This window comes from Cricetulus griseus, chromosome 2, assembly GCF_003668045.3.
Source record: "Cricetulus griseus strain 17A/GY chromosome 2, alternate assembly CriGri-PICRH-1.0, whole genome shotgun sequence".
Classification (NCBI taxonomy): Eukaryota; Metazoa; Chordata; class Mammalia; order Rodentia; family Cricetidae; genus Cricetulus; species Cricetulus griseus.
This window is the reverse complement of record NC_048595.1, coordinates 261,931,059-261,953,245: the sequence shown is the minus strand read 5'-3', so window position 1 is coordinate 261,953,245 and position 22,187 is coordinate 261,931,059. Positions and strand designations below refer to the sequence as shown.

At 43.4% G+C, this 22,187-nt stretch overlaps 1 protein-coding gene across 3 annotated transcripts in view; it reads right to left on the bottom strand.

Moving 5' to 3' along the window:
• Positions 1-22,187, bottom strand: part of Fyn (FYN proto-oncogene, Src family tyrosine kinase) — a 194,215-nt gene that overhangs the window by 115,107 nt on the left and 56,921 nt on the right. The gene's annotated exons all lie outside the window — the stretch shown is intronic.

The window sequence follows — 22,187 nt, the reverse complement described above, 5'->3', positions numbered from 1 at the left end:
ATTGTTACAGCAGTCCTGGGAAACAAATACACACAATATCCATATCTTGAAGACAGCCCTATATAAAAATTAGTTATAGATGAATGGTGAATTAAAAAAAAGTCAAATAGAAGGACTTTAGAAAATAACCCATTGAACACCTTCACATTTTGCAACAGGTAGACATTTTTAAACCAGAACTCAAAAACATGTAATGACCACAAAAGAAAAATACCTCAATTTGGAGTATAGTAAAATTAAGAATATCTTCATGAAATGACATTAATAGAATCAAAAGGTATATATGTATACACACACACACACACACACACACACACACACACACACACACACACCAGTGAGGAACACAGATAACCCACTAAGAAATAGGCAAAGAGTTGAGAAGGCAAACATGAAATAGCCAGTACACACTTTAAATGTTTTGGTTTAATCACCCAAGAAAAACAAAACCACAATGCACTACACACCATCATGTACTAGCCAGATTGGCTAACCTAACCAGAACAGAGCTGGGGAAGGCTGGGGTGCTTGTGGGGATTTCCCGTCCACTGCAGGTGAGTGTGCTCAAAGATGGACTGGAACATTTCCTCACACTTAAGGCTCTGACACCCAGGGGTCAGCCCTACAGAAAACTGACATGCTTGCCCTTTGAGGCACTGCTGGTAACAGTTTCAAACTGGAAACAACTTAAACTTGAAACAACACCTCCTAAGGAAGAGCTGAGTGAACTCTGATGCAGCCATATACAACCCAAGTCATAAAGCAGCATGAATGCAGGGCCATGGTTGATTCATAGAAAATTTATTATAGGGGGGACTGAAGAGATGGCTCAGAGGTTAATAGCACTGACTGCTCTTCCAGAGGTCCTGAGTTCCCAGCAACCACATGGTGGCTCACAACCATCCTTAATGAGATATGGTGCCCTCTTCTGGCCTGCAGGCATACATGCAGGCAGAACACTGTATACACAAATACGTATAAATAAATCTTTTTAAAAAATTATAATAGATTAAAACCAACCTTTGACTTTTAAAAACACCACCACTAACTAAACTTGGTGAAGTTCCCTGCTAGAGACTAAAGGACCCTATGAGTCTGCATGTCTGAGTCACTACCTGGCTGCTGCTAACAAGATGAGCTCTCCTGAAAATCCCTCATCCAGGCACTTACAAACTTTTTGCATTTTCTATGCAAGGATACTACACTTCCATTAAACAAACCCTAGAACTCTCTGGCATCAACCCAAAGATATCAGAAACAGAGCAGCACTCTCTCTCTCTCTCCTGAACACTGAAAACAGAACACTGTAAATTCATTGAAACAAGATGAGATAATCTGAAGATGTATAGCACTAAAAGCCTCAAAGTGCCATTTCATTAAATTGTGGGTTTTATTCACTGAAGATGACTATCACGGTAAAGGCATTTTGTATTGTTACGTTAGGATGGCATGAAGCAGACGTTTCAGTACAGTAACACCCACTATTCTAATTTTACCTTAATTGATTTCTAAGTAAAAATTTGGCTATTCAAGGCCAACCTCATATACATTACAGTATTTTTTTTCTGGAACCTTGGTTTACAGCCTGCAACATCTTAGAAGGGAAAAATCTTGAAAAGATGTGCTTTCATCCTGTGGTGCATTAGATGACCCTGGGGGTCTCCTTCGAGAATCACCCATCCCTGCCTTCACAGCAGCGCTAGGACAGGTACACAACCTCCAAGGGATGCTGAATAGTGAGGGTGACTCCCAAAACTCCATCACTACCTTTGAAGTGCCAGGCTCTCAAGATGCTTACACTGCCCACACACATTCAGGGAGCTGGCAACAAGCAGTGCGGGACAACCTCCGAACAGCCAGCTCCATGGGGAGGGAGATGTGGCCCTTAAATTTTGGGGACACGTTGATCTCAGCCAGCGTGTTATCATTATCATCCAACACAGCATGTGCCAGGGACCCTGGTGTGTAGAAGGCCAGTCACAACCGGCCTCTGCAGACAGTTTTTTGTTTCTAGAACCCTCTGGAGGAGAGGCTCATTCCTGTAATTAGGCCAGCACCCTAAGCGTGAGGGCCACCAACACAGGAAGTGAGACACACACACAATGGCTCTATTCCACAGCCCCACATATTGTGCTTCGAAAGGTACACACAGACTGGAGGGTGTGGGTTTCTGAGGAAGAAACCTCACTCACCCTGAGAAAGGCCAGGGAGCATGGTTGCAGAGATGCTCTGCTGTCTACCACACCCAGGGTGTAGAAACCTGTGTGCCTCCAATCACTCCATCTCCCTACATATTAGCTCACCAAAGAGGAGCACTTCTCACCGCAAGGTCTGCTGCTCTTGTGCAAGCTTTCTGCTACTAACCCTACCCACAGTTCCACTAACTGCCAGAGGATACTGTGGATCCTTTAACCCCCACCCCCACCCCCACCCCTGTCCCTAGCAGGGCTTCTCTGGATAGAATGACATGTGCTTTTCAAGCAATTACTTTTCATGAATTCTGAAAATGGAGATAAATGGCAGAAATCAAATGTGATAATCAGTTCAGAATTACATGGACAGAGCAAAACCACCCAGTCCAGTTCCTTTAAGAGCCTGTCACAGCTGAAAGACTGAGCCCTGCCACTGAGGCAAGGGAGTCTCAGCTGCAGCTGCAGGACAGTCTGGTCTGGCTTTGGATGGCCCATGAATTAAGAATGGATTTTGAGATTTTTAAATGGCTGGAGAAGAAGAGAAATTCAAATTTCAATGTTGATAAATGAAAACATATTGGCACATTGCCACACCCATTTGCTTGTGTTTTGTCTGGGCCTGCTTTCAAATGACAATAGCTGACTTGTCTCAAAGGAGTCCGCATGGCCCACAACGACAAAAATATTTATAATCTGGACTTTACAGAAAATGTGTGCAAGGCCCGAGCTAAAGTAATTGCTGGGTTTGCTGAAAGCTGTCCCACCCATTAGGGTCCCATGCCTCTGAAATCATCTCTGTGACTAGGCAAAAGCAAACCTAAAGCATGTGTCGATCCCCCACCCAGGTAAAAGACACAGGCCACTAGAGCTGTCTTTCAACCTATGGGCAGCAGGCTACAAAAGTCAACAGTTATTATAAGTACCATTTCTTTAATTAAATAAAAGACAAATATTCAAGGATATTGTTATGGAGTTAATTGTGTCCCAAACCCTTTATTCATGTATTTAAGTCCTAACGGGACCATGCATGTTTGGAGATGGGATCTCTAAGGAGGAAATGAAGTTAAAAACGAGGTTACCAGAGAAGGAAGTGTGAACCCAGCTGGGAGGAAGGTCAAATGTGATGACGGAAGGAAAGGACAGACATCTACAGCATAAAGAGAGAAACCAACCCTTCCAGTCACAGAAGCCTGAGGAAATAAATGTCTCTTGTTGATGCTACCCAGTCTGCAGTACTGACAGCCAACCCTGACAAAGCAAAAGAGGCACACCCATAGGACTACTCTGAGGAAAATGGTTTCCAGTAATACATGTATAAGATAGACACATAATAGAAAAATATATTAAGTTCTGTGTAACCAGAAAAGTTAAAGCTGGAGAACACCTTGCTAGAGGGAGAGAAGTACACACATAAATGCATACATGGAACAAACTCAAGCTGTCATTGGGTCTAGCCAGAGGCCATAATGAATAGCTGAGGTACTTTGCTACATGTCCTCACAGCAATCCTACCTGACAAGTCACAGTTCCTGGCTTCAGGTGACAACACTAAAGCACAAGGAGAATAAGCCAGGTGAATCTGCCTCCAAGCTTACACGACCTCTCATCATGAATTAATCTCTATGTCCCTGGGATATAGGTCATAGCTCAAGTTTCAGAACAGTTGTTGCTGAGAATGAATACGAGAAAACAGCTACTGTTTACTGACTATTTATTACTCTGAGTTGGGCTTCTGCCTATCCTATCAAATGCATGGGTCTAGCACTGGTTTGCAGGTAAATGATGGAATCAGGAAGAAATGAATTAAGTTGCTCACGGTTAAATATCAAAGCTGTGATGAGTTACAGACCCAAGACTTGATGTCCCCACTGGTAGCGTGCATGTACCGACAATGTAGGGAAATAACTGCCTGTCTGGGGGTCCATAAAGGGAACAAAAGAGAAGAAGGGGAGCTTAGAGGAGGGGAGGGGAGATAGCGGGAAAGTATGCTTTTCACTCACATCCTGTAAGTACTGACTGAGTAGACACTGTGTGTCAGACCCTGGCCAGAGAGTCAAGGTACAACAGCAAACAGGACAGACAGAACCCTTGGCACCATGGCAATCACAAGGCAATAGGATTTTACCACGGAGGCTACAATCACATATGGGTAAGGCTGGTGACAAGTGAAATTCATGTGTATTGAGGACACAGGTCAATGAAATTGCAGACATTATATAAAATGGAAGAAAGAAGATAAGAAATTTCTGGTAAACTAATTTTTTTTCAGCACTGAGAGTTGACCCCAGGGCCTTGCTATGGTAAGCGGTCTATCACTGAACTACTTCCCCACCTTATTTTTACTTTATGAAGGATTAACGTGTGTTTCTTCTAAATTTTTATTTAGAATCTTTTTATGAATCAAAAGTTTATGTTTTTATTTACTCAAGCCTATTCTTGCATCAAGAAATAACCAGAGAAGCAAATTCTTTGGTGCCAGAACATTTACAATGATGCTACTTACAATAATGCTATCTATGAAAGTATTTAACTGATAGAGTACAGTGAATGGTTAGACAATTAGTCTATTCACAAACAAAAATCATCACAGTTCTTTAGTCACACTAGAAAATTATAATGTTAAATGGAAGAAGTAAGATCAAGGCATATACACAGGATAACACTTATCTCAATATGGGTGTGACTAAGAAATATTTTCATTTCTTATAGCTCACCACCTTGCCTACACTGAAGACTTTAAAGCCAAGAAAATTTTAAAATTTCATTATAGAAGTTTACATCAAAGAGCAGCCATGCCTCTACCTTCTAACTCTACTTCTACTGTTCATCTGAGACTTGCTGAGGAACGTGGCCATCGGAGGCCTTTTAGGACTACCTTGGGTGTCAAATACTAATAATGTTATTTACTTTTTTATTAATTTACATTTTGGATGTGTAGTGTATGTGTTTGGTGGCACATGTGTGCCATGGTGTTCTTGTGTGTAGATCAGTAGACAACCTATGGATCAGTAGACAACCTATGGATCAGAAGACAACCTTAGGAGTCAGTTCTCTCCTTCTACCTACCTGGGTTCTGGGGATCAAACTCAGGTTGCCAGGATTGGCTGCAAGTGCCTTTGCCTGCTGAGCATTCTCACCAGCCTAATACATATTTTAAATTTACTTGCAAAGGGGCTTCAAAATAGATTCAAAAGTGGCCAAAGACATGAGCAGGATGAGATGAATGATTGTAACGAATTCTTCAGCTGTGACAACACATTCATTTAACAGATACATTGCGTGCTGGTCATGCTCCAGGCACCCTCTTCGGTAGGTACCATAAGGTCAAATTAGGTCTCTGGGAACAACTGAATCACAGGGCTGACACTGGTCCTAGGCACCCGATCTCAGCATGATGCAGTGAAAGGCAGGGCTGGATAGCAATCCTCAGGAGGCTCTGACCCAGCCAGGACATGTGGCCCCAGAAAGACTGGCTTCATTCCTCTCCTCCCAGCTGCCTCATTTGTAAAACAAGGACAATTCTGACCCAGTTTGAAGCACTGTGGTGAAGAATAACGACAAAGTATTTTGGGCTTGTTTTTACCTTTCCAGTACTCAATGGATTCTAATGTAGATAGGCAAAGCTGCTTTCTTCCTTGGAGAATTGACATTTACCCTTTAAGAAATGGGTTGGAAATGGGACTCAATATTTAAAGGGATAGTTCGCATATTTTTTTCTTCCACGTATTCAGAGTAACAATCATGGGAACACTCATTTCCTTAATTAGACAAAAAAGTAAAGGGACTTCAAAATTGAGAGAAAGTACACCCACATTCAAAGGGCAAAGCTGGGTGGGATGCAGCCCATCAGGGGCCTGGAGTAACTTTGACTGGCACTTTAAAATCTGAGGGGGCCCCCAGCTTTCGCTCCCACCTTTTAAGGAATGTTTTCATTTGTTTGTTTGTTTGTTTTAAAGCAACATATTTTTGTTTGTTTTATTGAGACAAGGTCTCTCTATATAGCTTCGGTTGGCCTGGAATTCACTATGTATAACAGGCTGGCCTCCAACTCAAGACATTTGTCTGCCTCTGCCCACCAGACAGCTCCTGTTGCTCCAAGCTGAGTTCATTGGCTTTGTACCCATCAATTCCCTGCTACAGACAAGGCAGAGGAGAAAAGTTGGGCATTGTGTGGTAGAGGGGACACAGAGACTTGTCCATGAGGCTCTGTGAGGGAGCTGATTCTTCTCACTGACTGTAAATGCACAAGTGGGCAAATGCCCAGACCCTGGCAGAAAAGACTACCTTAACCCCTGGTACATGCGTTTTAGGCACAAGCTAAGTATTTTTCTAGTTACAAAGTACCCATTTTTACAAGCTCAGATTCTTTGTGGTCCTTCTGCTACAGTAAGGACTAGAAACTGGAAAGTTTAGGTAGCTCTACAAGTAACGAGATCCCAAACCCCTCCTCCTGTCTGTTTCATGATGCTACTACCTGCTGGCTGTGGCTGCTGAGGTGAACGGTCAGGGATGGGTACGGAGGTCAGCCTGCTATCTTCCTCACCCACTACACCCTTTTTTTCTGAGCCTCCTGAAATCCAGCTCCTTGGCGCAAATGAGCAGGCACAGCAGCCGCAGGCAAAATGGACAGAGCTTGCAATCTGTGCCCTGGGAGGGGCACACTGCATCCATGGCAACAGTCAAACCCAATTCTGAAGGACATGATGAGCATGCTGTGATAGACTCAGTAACTGCTCCACTTTTTAAAAGGGAGTTGTAAAAATTATCTTTAAAATGCTTGTTGATGCCCTGTGGGTATGAGTCACTTTGTGAAGCAGGATCAAAATGGATCTCTATTATGGGTTTCTGCCGGCTCTTTGATTCTAAACAACTTTATTAATGTTAATAGGAGTTATGCACACATCAATGAGAGAATAAATTCCTTGGGTGTAGGGGAGCTTCAATTAGTGATCTGTATTAAGCAATGTAAAATGCTTTTTAATTTTCTTTCAAGTAATGAGACATCACCCCAGCAGGGTTGAAAATGAGGCAAAGGGCAGGAAAGACAGGGAGGGACAAGCTCTCCAGCCAATTGGCTCTGCACCCAGGTCCCCAGCTTCATTCCTGCAAGTATAGCAGGAGGCTGGGACACAACCTGCCAAAGGGACAACCAATGTGATGAAGGGAGGAAAAGGCTGCACAAAAAAAACCTGAGACAGCTGCGGGAGGAATTCACTATTGTCCAAAACAGTACCGACAGCAGCCATGTTTTCCAATCTGTCACCACACTGCTCCATTTTTCCCCCAGAGCGTAAGTTAATATTATTCATCTACTTCCAAAATTATCAAGACAAAAATGGGAATTTAAGTTGTAAGGATGATGCGGCAGGGTTCCAAATGAACAGGTTATCTTACAGTGGCAGAAATGTGTGCCTGGCATTTCAGGAAACTCAGCTTTTAACCCTATCCTACACAGCTCTAATAGTCTCTCCTCAACTCTTCTCATGGGGAATTCATGGCCAGATTACATTACTCTAAGGACAATAGGTAGCATGCGGCAGAGAGCAGCCCAATTTCCATGATTTGAAGGGAGAAGTGCTAAAAATTTCACCTAGCATTCTCCTCCATAGAGTTTTTATTGTTTCACAGCGATTGCCTTCTCCTTCCTTGCATTAAATCTGCTAGCTTCACAGATAGTAAAATAATAAAAAGACCCAACATAAAGGACTGGAGAGGGCTTTGAGGGCACAGTGGGACCACAGCTTTTGTTAGCAGGTGAGATCAGGAAAACTGGCCTGCACTGCAGGAGGCCAGCCAGGCTACACTTTAAATCCCCTCTTCAGCAAGCAAAGGCTTAGTTAGTTTTTAGCTTTAGGCTGACTGATGACTGACTCCCATGTAGCAGAGCACAGAACATTGGGGTAACCAAGGTAGGACTTCACTTCCTTCTGTGTAGGATTAGCTGGCTTTTCAAGGGAGCTCCCCCCTTTTTTCTATAATATTTGCCTTATCACCTTGGAGCAGAAGCTCTTATAGAGTATAGTTTAGCTGAACAAGTTGGCTGAGGAAATGTTTGGCTAATATTGAAATACAAAAATTCAGCATAGCTCCCACACCAGCCACATAGGTGCCTGGGAACATATCATTCACACTGAATTATCAGTAAGTCGGGGGTGTCTCCAGTGCTCCAGAATGAATGAGAAAAAAAATGAACCAATTACAGAAATAGTGTGTCTGAGATGGTGACAAAAACACAGCCTGGCATGTGCACTACTTGACAGTGTCAACTTTGCTTCACATCCACTGCTGCTAGGAATCCATGGTGCTCTGGAAGCAGACTTCCGGTGGGCAGGCATGGAGCAAAGGCTCTGCTGGCGCTTTAGTTATCCTCCACCAGGATGGTCTGTGGGCCCCAGGGGAAGCTGAGGTATTACATTCTGTATAGGTGACAACAAAAAGACCAGGTAAATACTGAACATGTCTCAAGGTTCAAAATGTTTGCAGTCCACTTGGCAGATAAACTCTGTAGACATTATTAACCAACTAAGGAGGCAATTCTAGCTACTGCTTACCAAGATGGACTTGCAGTTGACTTTGAGTAAAACTCTTAGGTTTCTCAATCACATATGCTTTTCCTAGCTAGGACATGACAGTCTGGTACCAGACATCCAGAATCCAGATGAAGTCTTCTAAGACAAGTTGGAATTATGTATGGATGCTGCTTATCCAGCTCTCTCCAGGAAAAGTATTCCCAGAGTCCTCTACCTCCAAACATCAAAACCCCTGCTTCCACCAAACTATTTAGTGTGTGCAACTGCCTCATTTCTTTGAGCAATCTTTTTGGCCAATTCATTTTTTTAGGCTTTTTCAATTCAGGTTATCCTCAGGGGATCATATTATTTGGTACCTATAAAAACAGACATTCAATTATCTGTACTATCTGGGCTTCATTGAAAGTATTTGTGATTACGGATTATAAACCACAAAGCCTTTAGGATCCCACCAAGTTTCCTCCATCATATCCTCAGCTTTTTAGTTTCATAATCGGTTTCATCTTCTCCAACCTGCCAAGAGGAGTAACCTGTTATTATGGTAATGGGACAGTGGTTCTCAACCTTCCTAATGCTGGAACCCTTTAATACAGTCCCTCATGTTGTAGTGATTCCCACCATAAAATTATTTTTGTTGCTATTTCATAACTATAATTCTGCTACTGTTATGAATCATAACTGATACATGGGATATCTAATATGCAACCCCTGTGGGGGTCATGACCCACAGGTTGAGAACCGCTGTCACGGAAGGCGGTAATGTTTTGAAACATTGATTCCTGGGACAGGTGGGGGACAGAGTCCTAGAGATGAAGGCCAACAGAAGATCCTGAACACTAGGGTGTCTCTGCCTAATGCTAATAGTATCACTCCTGAAATAAATAATGAAACAACTTGCCAAGGATAACTTAATTTCTGTAGTCACCAGTCTAAATGCAGGATTATTCAAGGGCAGAAACCATGGAAGACAGATACACACAGAATTTCATCTTCCCATTGACATTGGATATTTACTTTTCAAGGAAATACCAGAAAATATATATCAAGTTAGGATTGGGACAAACCACAAGAAACAGAGAAGAAAAAAGATCATCTTTCCCACGAGTGACCTTCTCCCCTCCAAACGGTTCCCCTCAAGCTGAGCTCCTGAATGGGACACTGCAATGTGGATACAGTTACTGGTCTCCTGGGATTTTCTCATCCTCGAATCTACAGTTCATGTCAAATGCTGATAAGTAAACCAAATAAACTTTAAAAGAACATTTCATTCCTGTGACATTAAAAACCCAAGAAAAGACATCACAGACCTGAGAATACACAACACCAGGGGGATGAGCTCTTCAGAGCCCGGCCATGTGTGTTAGCACAAAAACTCAGATTCAGACGGTAAAACCTTCTAGAAAGAGCCACCTACTTCTGCTCTGAGGGTTTCTTTCTTTCCAGCTGGTCTCCGAGAGCTCCACAGAACACAACTCTGTCACCTCTCTGTCCCACACAGGATTTGAGCACTGCACTGTGAAGCCACTGAACATGTTTGTTGAGCCAGAAGGGAGACATACTCTTAAGTTTCATTTTCATGTCACTGAGTATGTCGGTCTGGGAAACATACATGAATGTGTCCCGTATTACACCCACTGTCATGAGCGATATCATTTCAACTTTCTGGTTCCTTGTTGTGAGATATTTGGTTACACTGTGTAAAGATGTGTCACTGTGGTTGGTTTAATAAAAAACAAAATGGCCAGTAGCTAAGCAGGAGGTATAGGCGGGACTTCCAGACAGAGAGAGCTCTGGGAAGATAAAAGGGGGAGTCACCAGCAGGACACAGAGGAAACAGGTCACACAGAAGGAGAGGTAAAAGTCACAAGCCACATGGCAGCATGCAGATTAATAGAAATGGGTTAAGTTAAAGAGCTAGTTAGAAACAAGCCTAAGCTAAGGCTGAGTTTTCACAATTAATAAGAAGTCTCCGTGTCATTGTTTGAAAGCTGGCTGGTGGGACAAAGAAAGACTCACTACAGTCCCTAGTCTTTGTTAACTGGCAACAAAGAGCTAGCTACTTAACACAACAGTGCTGTTACCACAAAGGAGCACTTCCTGTTATAATGGACACTTGGGAAAGTCACTCAGAATCCACTGAGTCACCGCCATTGAAAGAACTCAGCAAGGGCTGAAGCAACCCCAACTGTGAGGCTTCACGTGTCCTCTCTCAGTCTCCTTATAAACCAAGATGGTAGGTCAGGAGGCTCTGACACTTCTGCTAAGCCTCTGAGCCTTCATCCTAACTAGAAGAAAACTTTAGGAGTCTCTGTTAGCTTTCACTCATCTGAGGAGGCCTCTGAGGCCCTTTCTGTCAGCTGAGACAAACACCAGATGCAAACCAGCAGTTTGGTCCTACAGTGCACTCCCCATGGACAGGCAGAGGCTTGGAACATTAACTCTTCCACCAACTAAGAGTCCATTAACCCCAACAATCCCTTCTGCCTGGCCTTTTCCTTACTAAAGGTCTCCTAGAACTGTCCAGATGTCGGGTGCACAGCCAAGCAGGAACACCACCAAGTAACATCAGGATATGTGGCTACGCTTAAATTCAGACACAATTTGGGGCAAACTTACATTCACAATGACTCACTGTGTATCTCAAATTCAAATTTAACTGGGCCTCCTGTATGCTTCTGTTCAATCTGGCAATCCCACATGTAATACATGTTGCCGTTGGTAGTACGCTACCTCTGGGGCCAAGAAACAAGGGTCTATGGGTTATGCTTGATCCTTTTCCCGTCCAACTGTCCGTCTTGGGTCCTCCTACTGGCTTCACATCACTGAATACCCTACTTACATTGCCTCCCTCCACTAGAGGCTCCCAACTGTCTGCCGACCACCCTTCTGGCCACAGCCCCCTTACCCTGGCACCGACAGTCTGTTGGATGGAGTCAATTCAGTGTCACCCATTGCTTAATGACTCATCTATTCTCTGAAGCAACTGCCTCTTTTTTTTCTAAATAAAAGGTCATTTATAACCACAAATTAAAATGATCAAATTACAAGCCTTCTAAATACTGAATTGAAACAAAAAATGTAGGCTGTGCGAAAGAAAAGCTGGGGCCCAGGAGAGAGGTGGGGAGGCAGGCACGACTCACACGCTGGCTCCCATCACGCTCTTCTACCGGCTCTGCTTTCTTTGTTTGCTTGGTTATTGTTGTTGGGTTTTTGTGGGGGGAGGATTGGAGGGGTTGAGACAAGGTATTTCTGTGTAGCTTTGGAGCCTGTCCTGGAACTTACTTTGTAGACCGGGCTGGCTTCGAACTCACAGAGATCCGCTGCCCCTGCCTCCCAAGTGTTGGGATTAAAGGCGTGCGCCACCACTACTGCTGCCCGGCTTTTTTTTTTTCTTTCTTTCTAACAGCTTCCTTTCTCTCCTGTGTCCATAACATCTCTCAAGGGATGTGTGGACACCTCTACACACACACACACACACACACACACACACACCAAGGAACAACGGGAAGGGGGAAGGGACAAATAAGGAAGATTAGAGTAAGAAGTTTCAGTTGACTTATAAACTGGTCTCCTCTCAATGGGCCCCCAGTGTGTAGCTACCCTCTAACACTCCAGTGCAATTCTGAGGGACCCTTAACATCTACTTCAGACTGTGGACAACTCGAAGCCTTGCTGCTCGTTCTCCTTTTGGCTTCTTAGTGTCCACAAACAGAACAACTCTGCATTCCACCTCTGTCTCTCCAGAACCAAAGCATATCCTACTGGTCAGGTGACTTCCTTAAACCTAGCTCCACCCCTTGGAAGAACCTATCTCTACAGTATCCTATCAAGATGACCCTTTTCCTTAATATCCACAACTGGGCTGGCTAGTTCTTTTTGTCAGCTTGACACAAATTAGGGTCATCTGAGAAGGAGCTTCAATTGAGCAAATGCCTCCATCAGATTGGGTGATAGGCATTTTCTTGATTAGTAATTGATATGGGAGGCCCTGCTCACTGTGGGTAGAGCCACTACTACCAGGGGTGGTAGCCCTGGGTTGTATAAGAAAGCAGGTTGAGCAAGCCATTGGGGGAAAAACCAGTAAGCAACACTCCTCCATGGCCTCTGTGTCATTTCCTGCCTTGAGTTCTTGCCCTGACTTCCTTCCCTCCATGATGTATGGTAGAAGATAATGTAAACCCTTTCCTCTCAAGTTGATTTTTGTCATAGTGTTTATCACAGCAATAGAAAGCAGGAAAAACCAGACTTGCAAAAAGGACTTCACCAAATCCCCAGAGGAAGAGGCTTAAAATGAACTACACAACAAAGTAGAAAAAGCATTTAGTATCCTCCTCAAGCAATTAGCTCTCAGCAGCCCTCAAGCAGCTAGAAGACAGAGCTGCCACATGTCCTGGTCCACTACTGAGGTGGAGCATGTCACTACTAAGCTGGGACTGAGAAATTCAGTCTGATAATTTTGCAGACTCACTTCGAGGAGCTGGGGCGCTTGGGTCTGGCCCCATTGGCTCAACAGAAAACACCTGCTGATTTGTTCTGAGATTTGGATGTGAAGTATTTAAGATAGCAATATAAGGTTCTGATAGGGATGGAGAGGGCTGGGGAACAGGCAGTGACTCTCAGAGAGAGTCATATGCACCAAGAGTTTTACATCATCATTTAATCCTCTCAAAATCTGCTGGAGAAATAGCCCCAAGCAGTTTTTAAACTCATGTCTTTTAGACAACCAGTGCTCTCTGCCCACCATATCCATCAGTTCCACTTGGGTCACTGAGTTTCAGATTCCCTTTCTCAGGTCAGCACAAGGCCACTGCCTTCTCTGGGCACGCACTAGGAGATACACACGGGGTGTTTCATGGCCTTATAACATGCCTTATAAAATGAAGGTATTCATTTTAACAGAGGGCATCTTTATAGACTTTTTGCAACAAAGTTGTGTGCATTACGCAGGTAATTGCATCCCTCTCTGTCCCTCTCTTGAGACATACTTAGGGATCCTACAAGAATTATTTTACTTAGATGATGGGGAGGACACCATCCCCAGTGCTGACTTTTGCCCCAGATGATAGGGAAGTGTCTGAAATGCTTGCACAGGGAGTCAGAGGAAGCTGGCCCTTGCTGCTGAGGTATCATGTCACTGCTATTGGTAAGGAGGGTAAAGGGCAGTCACTCCTTCCTGTATTTCTAATCAATCTCCCTCCCCCTCCTCTGGTCTCTGTGGGTCTCCCCTTTCCACCCCTCCACTGATCTCTCTGGTAATTATGATTGACAACCAGAAGGGACTTCCTTAGCTCAGGCTAGGCTAACACATGTGACAACTTCCCTACTTACCCCCGACAAGGAATCTGGTGTCCTTTAAGTTATTATTTGTGATTTGGAAATCCCACTGATAGGGAACACACTACTGTTAATGCTAAGGTCAGAGGTCAGTCCCTCTGAAGCAAGTATACCTCTGTGTTGCAGAAGAATCAAAGCAACACTACTGCAGGTGTACTCTTTCAGTCAAGGCACCACCATCAGGTGACAGGCAGCCCCTTCCAGTTACAATCATTTTAGGAGAATTTAACAAATGAGGTATTTAAAAAATGATCAGGGCACAGGAAAACCACAAGGCCTACTGTGGTTCAGGAGGAAGGTTGTAGAAGCAGACTCCATTACACGTTAAGGCCTACAAGAACTTGAGAGAGCAGACACCTGGGCTCAGAGAGGCATAAAGGCTGGTAGGCAGAGGGCTGCCAAGGAGAGGCGTGCCTGCCCTTGTACAACCACTGCAAGTCAAGGGAGACCCTGGGGGGGGGTCAATACTCTGACTTCACTCCCTCCCTCCCTTTAGTATGTGGGTGCTAAACCCAACCACAAATCAGAAGCAAATAAGCCCACCAAGTAGGTGCCAGGAGTCACATTGCTGGGTTACACAGGAGAGAGAAGGGAGGAACATGTTCAGGTGTGGAGGAGTGAGTGTCAAAGGCTTGCCATCAGAATCATAGTCAACAGTGGCCCACGCCCACACCCACTCCCACTGCTGGGAGTACCTGGTGCTACCGCAGAGTTCTGTTGACATTTTGGCTAGAATCTGGCTTTGTTCAGGCAAGCATATATTTCAAAAATACATTCACAAATACATCCATACTTTCCAAACACCTATGGGCATTTATCCCATGAAAGAATATTTTACTGTAGTCATGTAAGAAAAATCCCCATGTATTTTATGCTAAGCTCCATTTTTTGTTCTAAAAGAAGTAAAAACCAAATCACTACAGAAAAAGGAACTCCGATCTTTAAAGTGGAAGGTTTCATCATGCTTCGTTTAATCGGTGCCCAGGGCCTACAGCAGGGTCCTTACCTCTCCTTTCTCCTTTCCCCCTCTCCCACTCCTTCCCTTTTCCCTCTTCCCCTTTCTTCTTTTTAATATGTATGATTTTCCATTTAGATTTATCTTCTCAAACAAATGCATAGTGTGCCTCCAGGTTTGGGGGGCAGATTCATCCCACCTTTTAGATTCGACCCCCGCTAACATGAGTTCTGCTGAGCTAAAGCAGCTCTCGGGAGGCAGCACGGTTGACTGACACTCTCAGTTGCACGGGGCACCCAGTAAGTGCTCTTTAAATCTCCCTGTGTGTGCATCTTCTGGCAAAGGGGAAAGAGGGAGGCTCATGAGTTCCCTGCATGGGCCAGGTGCTGCTCCCAGTGGCAAAAGGGATGGTGTGTGGTTCTAGGACCGCAGTTCTTAACCTGGGGGTGGCAATCTCTTAGGTCTCAGGGTCACCTAAGACCATCAAAAAAAATCAAAAAACACAGGTATTTACGCTACAGTTCATAACAGTAGCAAAATTACAGTTACAATGTAGCAACAAAAATGATGTTATGTCGTGAGGTTACCACAACAGGAGAACTATATTAAGGGTTGCAGAATTAGGAAGGCTGAGAACTACTGAGCTAGGGACACCCCAGGTGGTTTCAGAGCGGAGATGAAAGGTGGCACCAAACGACCCATGTCCACAAAAATGAGAGCTTCATTCCCTTTCAAGCTCTCAGACACCAAAACCCAGGGAGCTGCTGCCATGTCTGCAGTGCCCTTGTGACACCACACAGCCATCGGCTCGAGTCTTCTCTGACTTCCACAGCACCTCTTATTTTCAAGAATGGATTTCAATTTAACTTAAATGATGCTGGTTTTCTACTTGAGGTAATGAAATTTCATTTAAAACTTAAAGAAGCTAACTTCTACTAGAAAGGATAAATCCGAGAGACTACTTGAATAAGTGGCAGATGTGGTACCCAGATGACTCAAGTTTGGGAAACACTGACACACACAAACATAGCTCATGAGTCAGAGACATCCAGGTTTTGGTTCTAATTGCCACCAGGTAGGCAATAATGACTAATTTTATTGCCTTATAAAGAAATAATTCTTTCACTGACAGTTGTAGTTCTTCCGGCCAAAGAGCTGTTGCTCAAAGAGAGCAATAATATTTTAGTAAACTGCTTTGTAACCTGAATCCTGTCTTGTGCCTAATATAACAGATGCCTGCAATAAATGATTGAACATTAATGTCCAAAGATTTATACTAATAGTAAGATGATAATTAGAGAACATAAATATGGAGCAAGAAGAGAAGCAAATGCTGCTCTTTTGCATAGGATCTAACAAGGGGCCCGCTCTCTGGCTGCCATTAGGATGTGAAGAGAGGGGCAGGGGAAGCCTTCTCTGAGTCACACAGGCTTGCTCAGAGTATTCAAGGCCATTGGGGGAATTAGATTACAAAAGCAATCTGTCATGGTTTGTGACTCCTTTTGATGTCAGGCTGGTAATATTATTACCATGGCAATCACTGATCAGCAAAATCACTTCCAACTGTCGCCTCCTACATGAACTGGAAGTCTGACATTTTTGTTAAGCTCTGTTCCATGCCTGGACACCCCAAGCCCTTAATTCTAACCTCTTGAAATGAGCATTACATTAATGCTCATGGCTCCTTCCAAGTGGAAAGCTCAGGAAGCAGTAAATCGACCAATGCATGGTGTCTCTTCCAACAGTGCAAGTCTGCAGAAGCCCAGCCCACTTGACACATGCTTGCACACCCTTGGCCCCTACTCAAGCCTACCCTGTGTGTGAAGCCAGGCATGAAGTCTGCAAGGCCTGCTCCCTAGTTCTGGAGAAGTCGTTCAAATCAAAATATCCCATGCTTCTTAATGACATGCACATTCCCAGCAGACCTCACTCTGGAGCTGGGATCCTTCCCCTTGCACTGTTGTTTACTTGCTTCAAAAATGTTTCTACAAAGTGTCCATTGTTCTCTACCCACTGTATCACTGCATGATACACTGACAAGCTACTGCTCCTGCATGAATAAAAGTGTTTTCCCCATCGAACAACGGAGTCGATTGGCACTGGGAACAAGCCTTGTCCAGCAGCCACTGCTGTATGTGACAAACACGGCTATCCATGGCCTTCTGTACCCAGTGAGCCTACAAGTAAATAGTCTGCAGTCGCTGATGCCACAGGCTCAGTTTCAGACACATAAGACAGAGGGTGCTTTTTGCAATGTGTGGCTTCACTTGAAAATTTCTTTAGACTTATTAAGTTGCTAGAAGGATAGGGAATAAACAGACTTTAATTTTATTTAAGTCATCAAGCTTATATTCAAAAGTAAAGGCTTTAGACACAGCATAGTAGACAGTAGCTGATTTGATGGTGGGAGTGGTATTCACAGCATAGTGTTCAAACCTACAAATGGAAGCCTTGCCAACACCAGAAACACTGGTCCAATTGCTTCTGTGTTCTTTATTCTAATGCAATCTAGTTCACAAAGACTTGTGTGGGAACAAAAGGCAGAGTAAGATTTTCATTCCATGGTTTCTCAGACTGCATCTTTACTGTATATACTTTTGGGTGACTGCCCCATCCTTGTCTCCTATATAAGTTTATTCTGCCTTCTGTTCAGCAGCAGGCCATGTGACTATAGTTGTCTAACATCTGACTGGACAGAGACTAGTAATTGACCCAAGAAAGACTTATTCATCAGTGTCTAGGAACCTACAAATAGTGTGGTTTGGCTTAAAATGAAAAAGTTAAACCAATCAGATTGCTCTATAAGAAATCTGAAGTTACAGGCTGATACTAGCTAGCTGTGGTTTGCTAAGCCAACAGATAATGCACACTTGGGTACTATGAGATCCAATTGGGCCAAGGTCAAGCAGGGCTACAGTCTGAAGAATGGAGCAGACACATAAGACAAAATGGAGAAGAACATGGAGACTACAGACACAGCCATGGAATGGGTTCTATTCTAATGGCTTTCTAGCCCCAAGAGGCTTCCTTCACTCATGTTTTCTGTTCCTAAATTCTGTGAGCTCTCTCTGTGTAAGAACAACAAACTCTAATGAAGGACGAAATCATCAACTTTGCAGGTAAGTGTAGTCCTTACCCCTCACCAGGGAAACTTCTCTTTGCAATAGAGACTATTACAGAAAACTACAACCAATCAAAATGCAGAGTTGTGGAGCCCAGTCCCAACAGGCTCATCCAACTCCTATATCTAAGGCTCTAGAAGTATTGAAGAAAGGGACAGAAAGACTGTAAGAGTCAGGGAACTAGGAAGTTTGTTCTGAGAATTTGCCTCCTAGGAACGTCAGAAGCTACACCCATAAAGTCTCAACAATATGACTTCCTAAACAGCAGCTGTACAAGGACAACAATGTTAGACATGCTAATATGGAGTGATGGGGCCAACATGCCTCAAGCCTAAATGAAGAAGTATAGGCAACATAAGGAATGCTCAGAGTGAAATAGTCTTCCCCAGGGAAGAACACACCAATTGGTCTCTAATACTAAACAGCCATCTCTGAAAACATATATACAAGTAACATTATACAGAATGATTAGCTTATATTTAGGAATACACATATATATTATAATATCCTAAATATATATTTAAAAATAAAAATCATTCAATCTATCTACAACAATTAATGATAAAAGAGGCCATGAATTTAAAAGAGCAAGGAGGGATACATGGGAAGGTTTGGAGGGAGAAGGGGGAAATGATGTAATTATAGTATAAAATATAATAAATATATATTTTTAAGAGCAATAATCTTTTGACCTGAAGTAACTTGAAGCCTCTGTTCTGGCAACTGAAAACAATATCTGACCAAGACAACAGCCCACAGGGGCCTTCCAAGTTGCCCGCAGCACCAATGACTACAGAGAGAATGTGGAGTGCCATGAAATGTAGTAACGGTAGGTCAAAGAAGACTGGCAAAACTGACAGGCTTGGGGCTAAATTGGTTGAGTGAGAAACAGACAGCAGCTGCAATCAGGGCTGTGTCTCCATGAGCATGTGAGAGGCATTAGAGAGAGCAGGGTTATGACTGGGAGAGCAGGAGAGGAGGTGCCAGGTCCCTGGAATGAGGCAGCACAGATGGGTCCTGAGTCTGAATTCAGGTCCTCATGGCTGTGCCGTGAGCATTTTACTGACTGAGTCATCTCTACAGCACTGAGTGTGTGCATCTGTTTTAATTCTAGAGGACAACAGTAAGTAAAAATGACTGCGTTTGGGGTAGAAAATATTTTTGTACTACAGCTAATAATTGTTGGCCCAGGAAGAATATTTGAGAAGACTATGCACATGACTCCCTTGTGAGTGGGAAAAGGAGGGTGGTAGCTGCTGGTGCATCCGATGCGTGAAGACAGATGCTGGATTTCCAGGCAGCCGAGCTGAGCAGGAGTATTAGTTGGGAAACCACATAAAAATGAAGAAACCTTTGTCTTAAGGGCATTCTTAGTGTGTGGACAGCGCTCGAACGTATACAAAAGGAACTGTATGGAACTGAACCTGCCCAAGAACAGCTTTTTCAAGAGCTTCCTGTATCCTCAGATGGAAGTCAGACAAGCTTGGAGCTAAACTGGTTGAGAGAGAAACAGAGAGCACTGCAATCAGGGCTGTGGCTCCGTGAGCATGTGAGGGACATTAGAGAGAGCAGGGTTATGACTGGGCCAGCAGGAGGGAAGGTGCCAGGCCACTGGGAGGAGGCAGCACAGATGGCGATGCTTCAGGGGAGTAGAGCAGAAAGGCCCAAGGCAAAAACCTGGGACTCTTTCATCTAAATGAATGTGCTAATGGCTCCCGGGGAGCGGGTTTGAGAGGGCTTAGTACATATGCCTTCTCTACTGTACTGGCTGTAAATAACCCATGTGCTGTCTGTGCCATCTGCTTGGTGTGCAGTGTGTGGACCTGTGGAGAGAAAAAAAGGAGCCAGAGAAGGAATAAATGGCTACTAATACCTATGTTGATACTCTGAAAAATCAAATATGCTTACACAGTTAATTATTACATTTCCTTTAAAGGGGTTAATTAAACCAGAAATGTTCCTTTTTCTTTCTTTCTTTTTTTTTTTTTAATAGGTTTGGGGCAGGGCAGCTTCCAAAAGGTCAAAGAGCAGGTCACAAACAGAATGAAGCTAAAAGACAAACCTTCTGTTACTGCATTTCACACATCTTGGATTAATTACACGTAACTAATCTAGGCTGCTTCATCCTTCATCCGTATGCAAGAGGAATATGTTACTTGCTTTCCTCCAAGCAGTATTTTACAGTTACCTCTAAAATATCATGTTTAGATAAATGACATTGTGAACACATGCCATGTTTTTGTATTGGGAATCACACCCTCTACAAAGTGCCTGCTGCACGTGACTGACATTGATAACCTTCACACGCACAGTGAGGCTATCATACATGGTTTAGTTCCTCACAGTTACATAATGGGAACAATCCATCCCCCCAAACAACATTCACTCCACTGTTCCCTTCTCACTCAAATCAGAAGGTGCCTACAAGAGTGCTTTAGAACCACAAACTTAATGGGCTGCAAGTAATTTTCCAGGTTGCTATCCTTCCCTCATATAGATTTGGAACTGCCTATAATTTGGTGATTTCAGAGATTTTATAGATTGGAAAAATGGTCTAAAACTCTGCATGAGCCAATGACTGGGTTAAGAGACTTAACCTTGACAGCAGAGTCCTACCACCATTAGTTTCATTTAAGCCTGTTTCATCTTGATAAGATCCCCAGAAATAACTTAGGTTGAGTCCCAATGGGTCACCAGGTTTGCTCAAATGCTTCTGATGGCTTTCAATGCTGGCCCTACCAGAAGGTGCTCGGGAGAAAGAGGGGGCAGTGATTACAGTGATTAAGAGGTGAATGCAAGCTACTTAGACTCCACACTGTAGATGAGTAATCAGTTTTAAATGAGATTCCTCATCTCTCCAGACCTGAGTTTTGTTGTCTACAACACAGAGATAATCTAACCTCTCTCACAAGATTCCCAGGAAGCATCAGTGAATCCACGAAGGTTGTCACATGGTAAGCTCACAAAGTTTGTCATCTGGACCTTCACTGTGTGGGCGCAAGATGCCACCAGAGGGAAAGAGGTCTTTTCTGAAGCCTGAACATGCATAAGGATGGGTAGTGAGTCCCTACTGCTAAGTTCCCACAACAGAAGTGTCAAGAAACTGTCCTAGTGAGATAGGGGCACCTGGAGGCAGCTCTAGCAAGCCCTCATTTCTCATCCTCACCCAACATGGTGCCTAGCTGCCACCCTCATGTGTGTTAGTTCTGTAAGAGACAGTACAACACTTGCTGTGAGGAGCTTAAAACTAGGCACCACAACACACTTCAAACACAATTCTTGGTAAAGACTTTAAAAAGAAGTCAAAACAGCTAGGCATGGTGGCGCATGCCTTTAATTCCAGTACTCAGGAGGCAGAGGCAGGCGGATCTCTGTGAGTTTGAGGCCAGCCTGCTCTACAGAGTGAGCTATAGGCTTGGGAAGGCTACTTGATAGGACACGGTCTCAAAAAAAAAAAAAAGTGGAAGGAAAATGAAACTTAACTATTAAGTAAACTTTAAAAGTGGCTTAGGATTTATGAATTACATTTTGATTCCAAAGGAAAACAAAAAACAAAAAAAGGAGGAGGAGAAAGATAAAAGTCAAGTGGCAACACTACTTCCACTAATGTGGCCTTAAGTTATCCACAAAAACAAAGTAAAATCCTGAACATGGAGAGGTGAAGGTCTGCTTCTTGTTTTCCACTGAAAGCCTTAATAATCAGCTAAGAGAAGGATATAAAATAATTAAAAAGTGAGTTTAATAGTTAAATCTTAATATTCACTCTCAATGAAAATTAGGAAATACTTAAGAACCTGAAATAGGAAAAGGTGCACACAAAAATTGTATTATCATAATATCTATAGGTATATTTGATGTAGAGTCAGATAAGAGAATATAAAACTGAACTATGAATTTCACCCAGTTTTTCTAAGACTCATGGCATTTTAAAAATACTCAGTCGGCATAAGCCTTTAAACCAATTCAGTGCTTGATCTCTAGCAATAATGGGCGGTATCAGCAAAGACATTGTAAAGTGAAATGAACCCATGTGAACACTGTGTAGAGGGCGGAG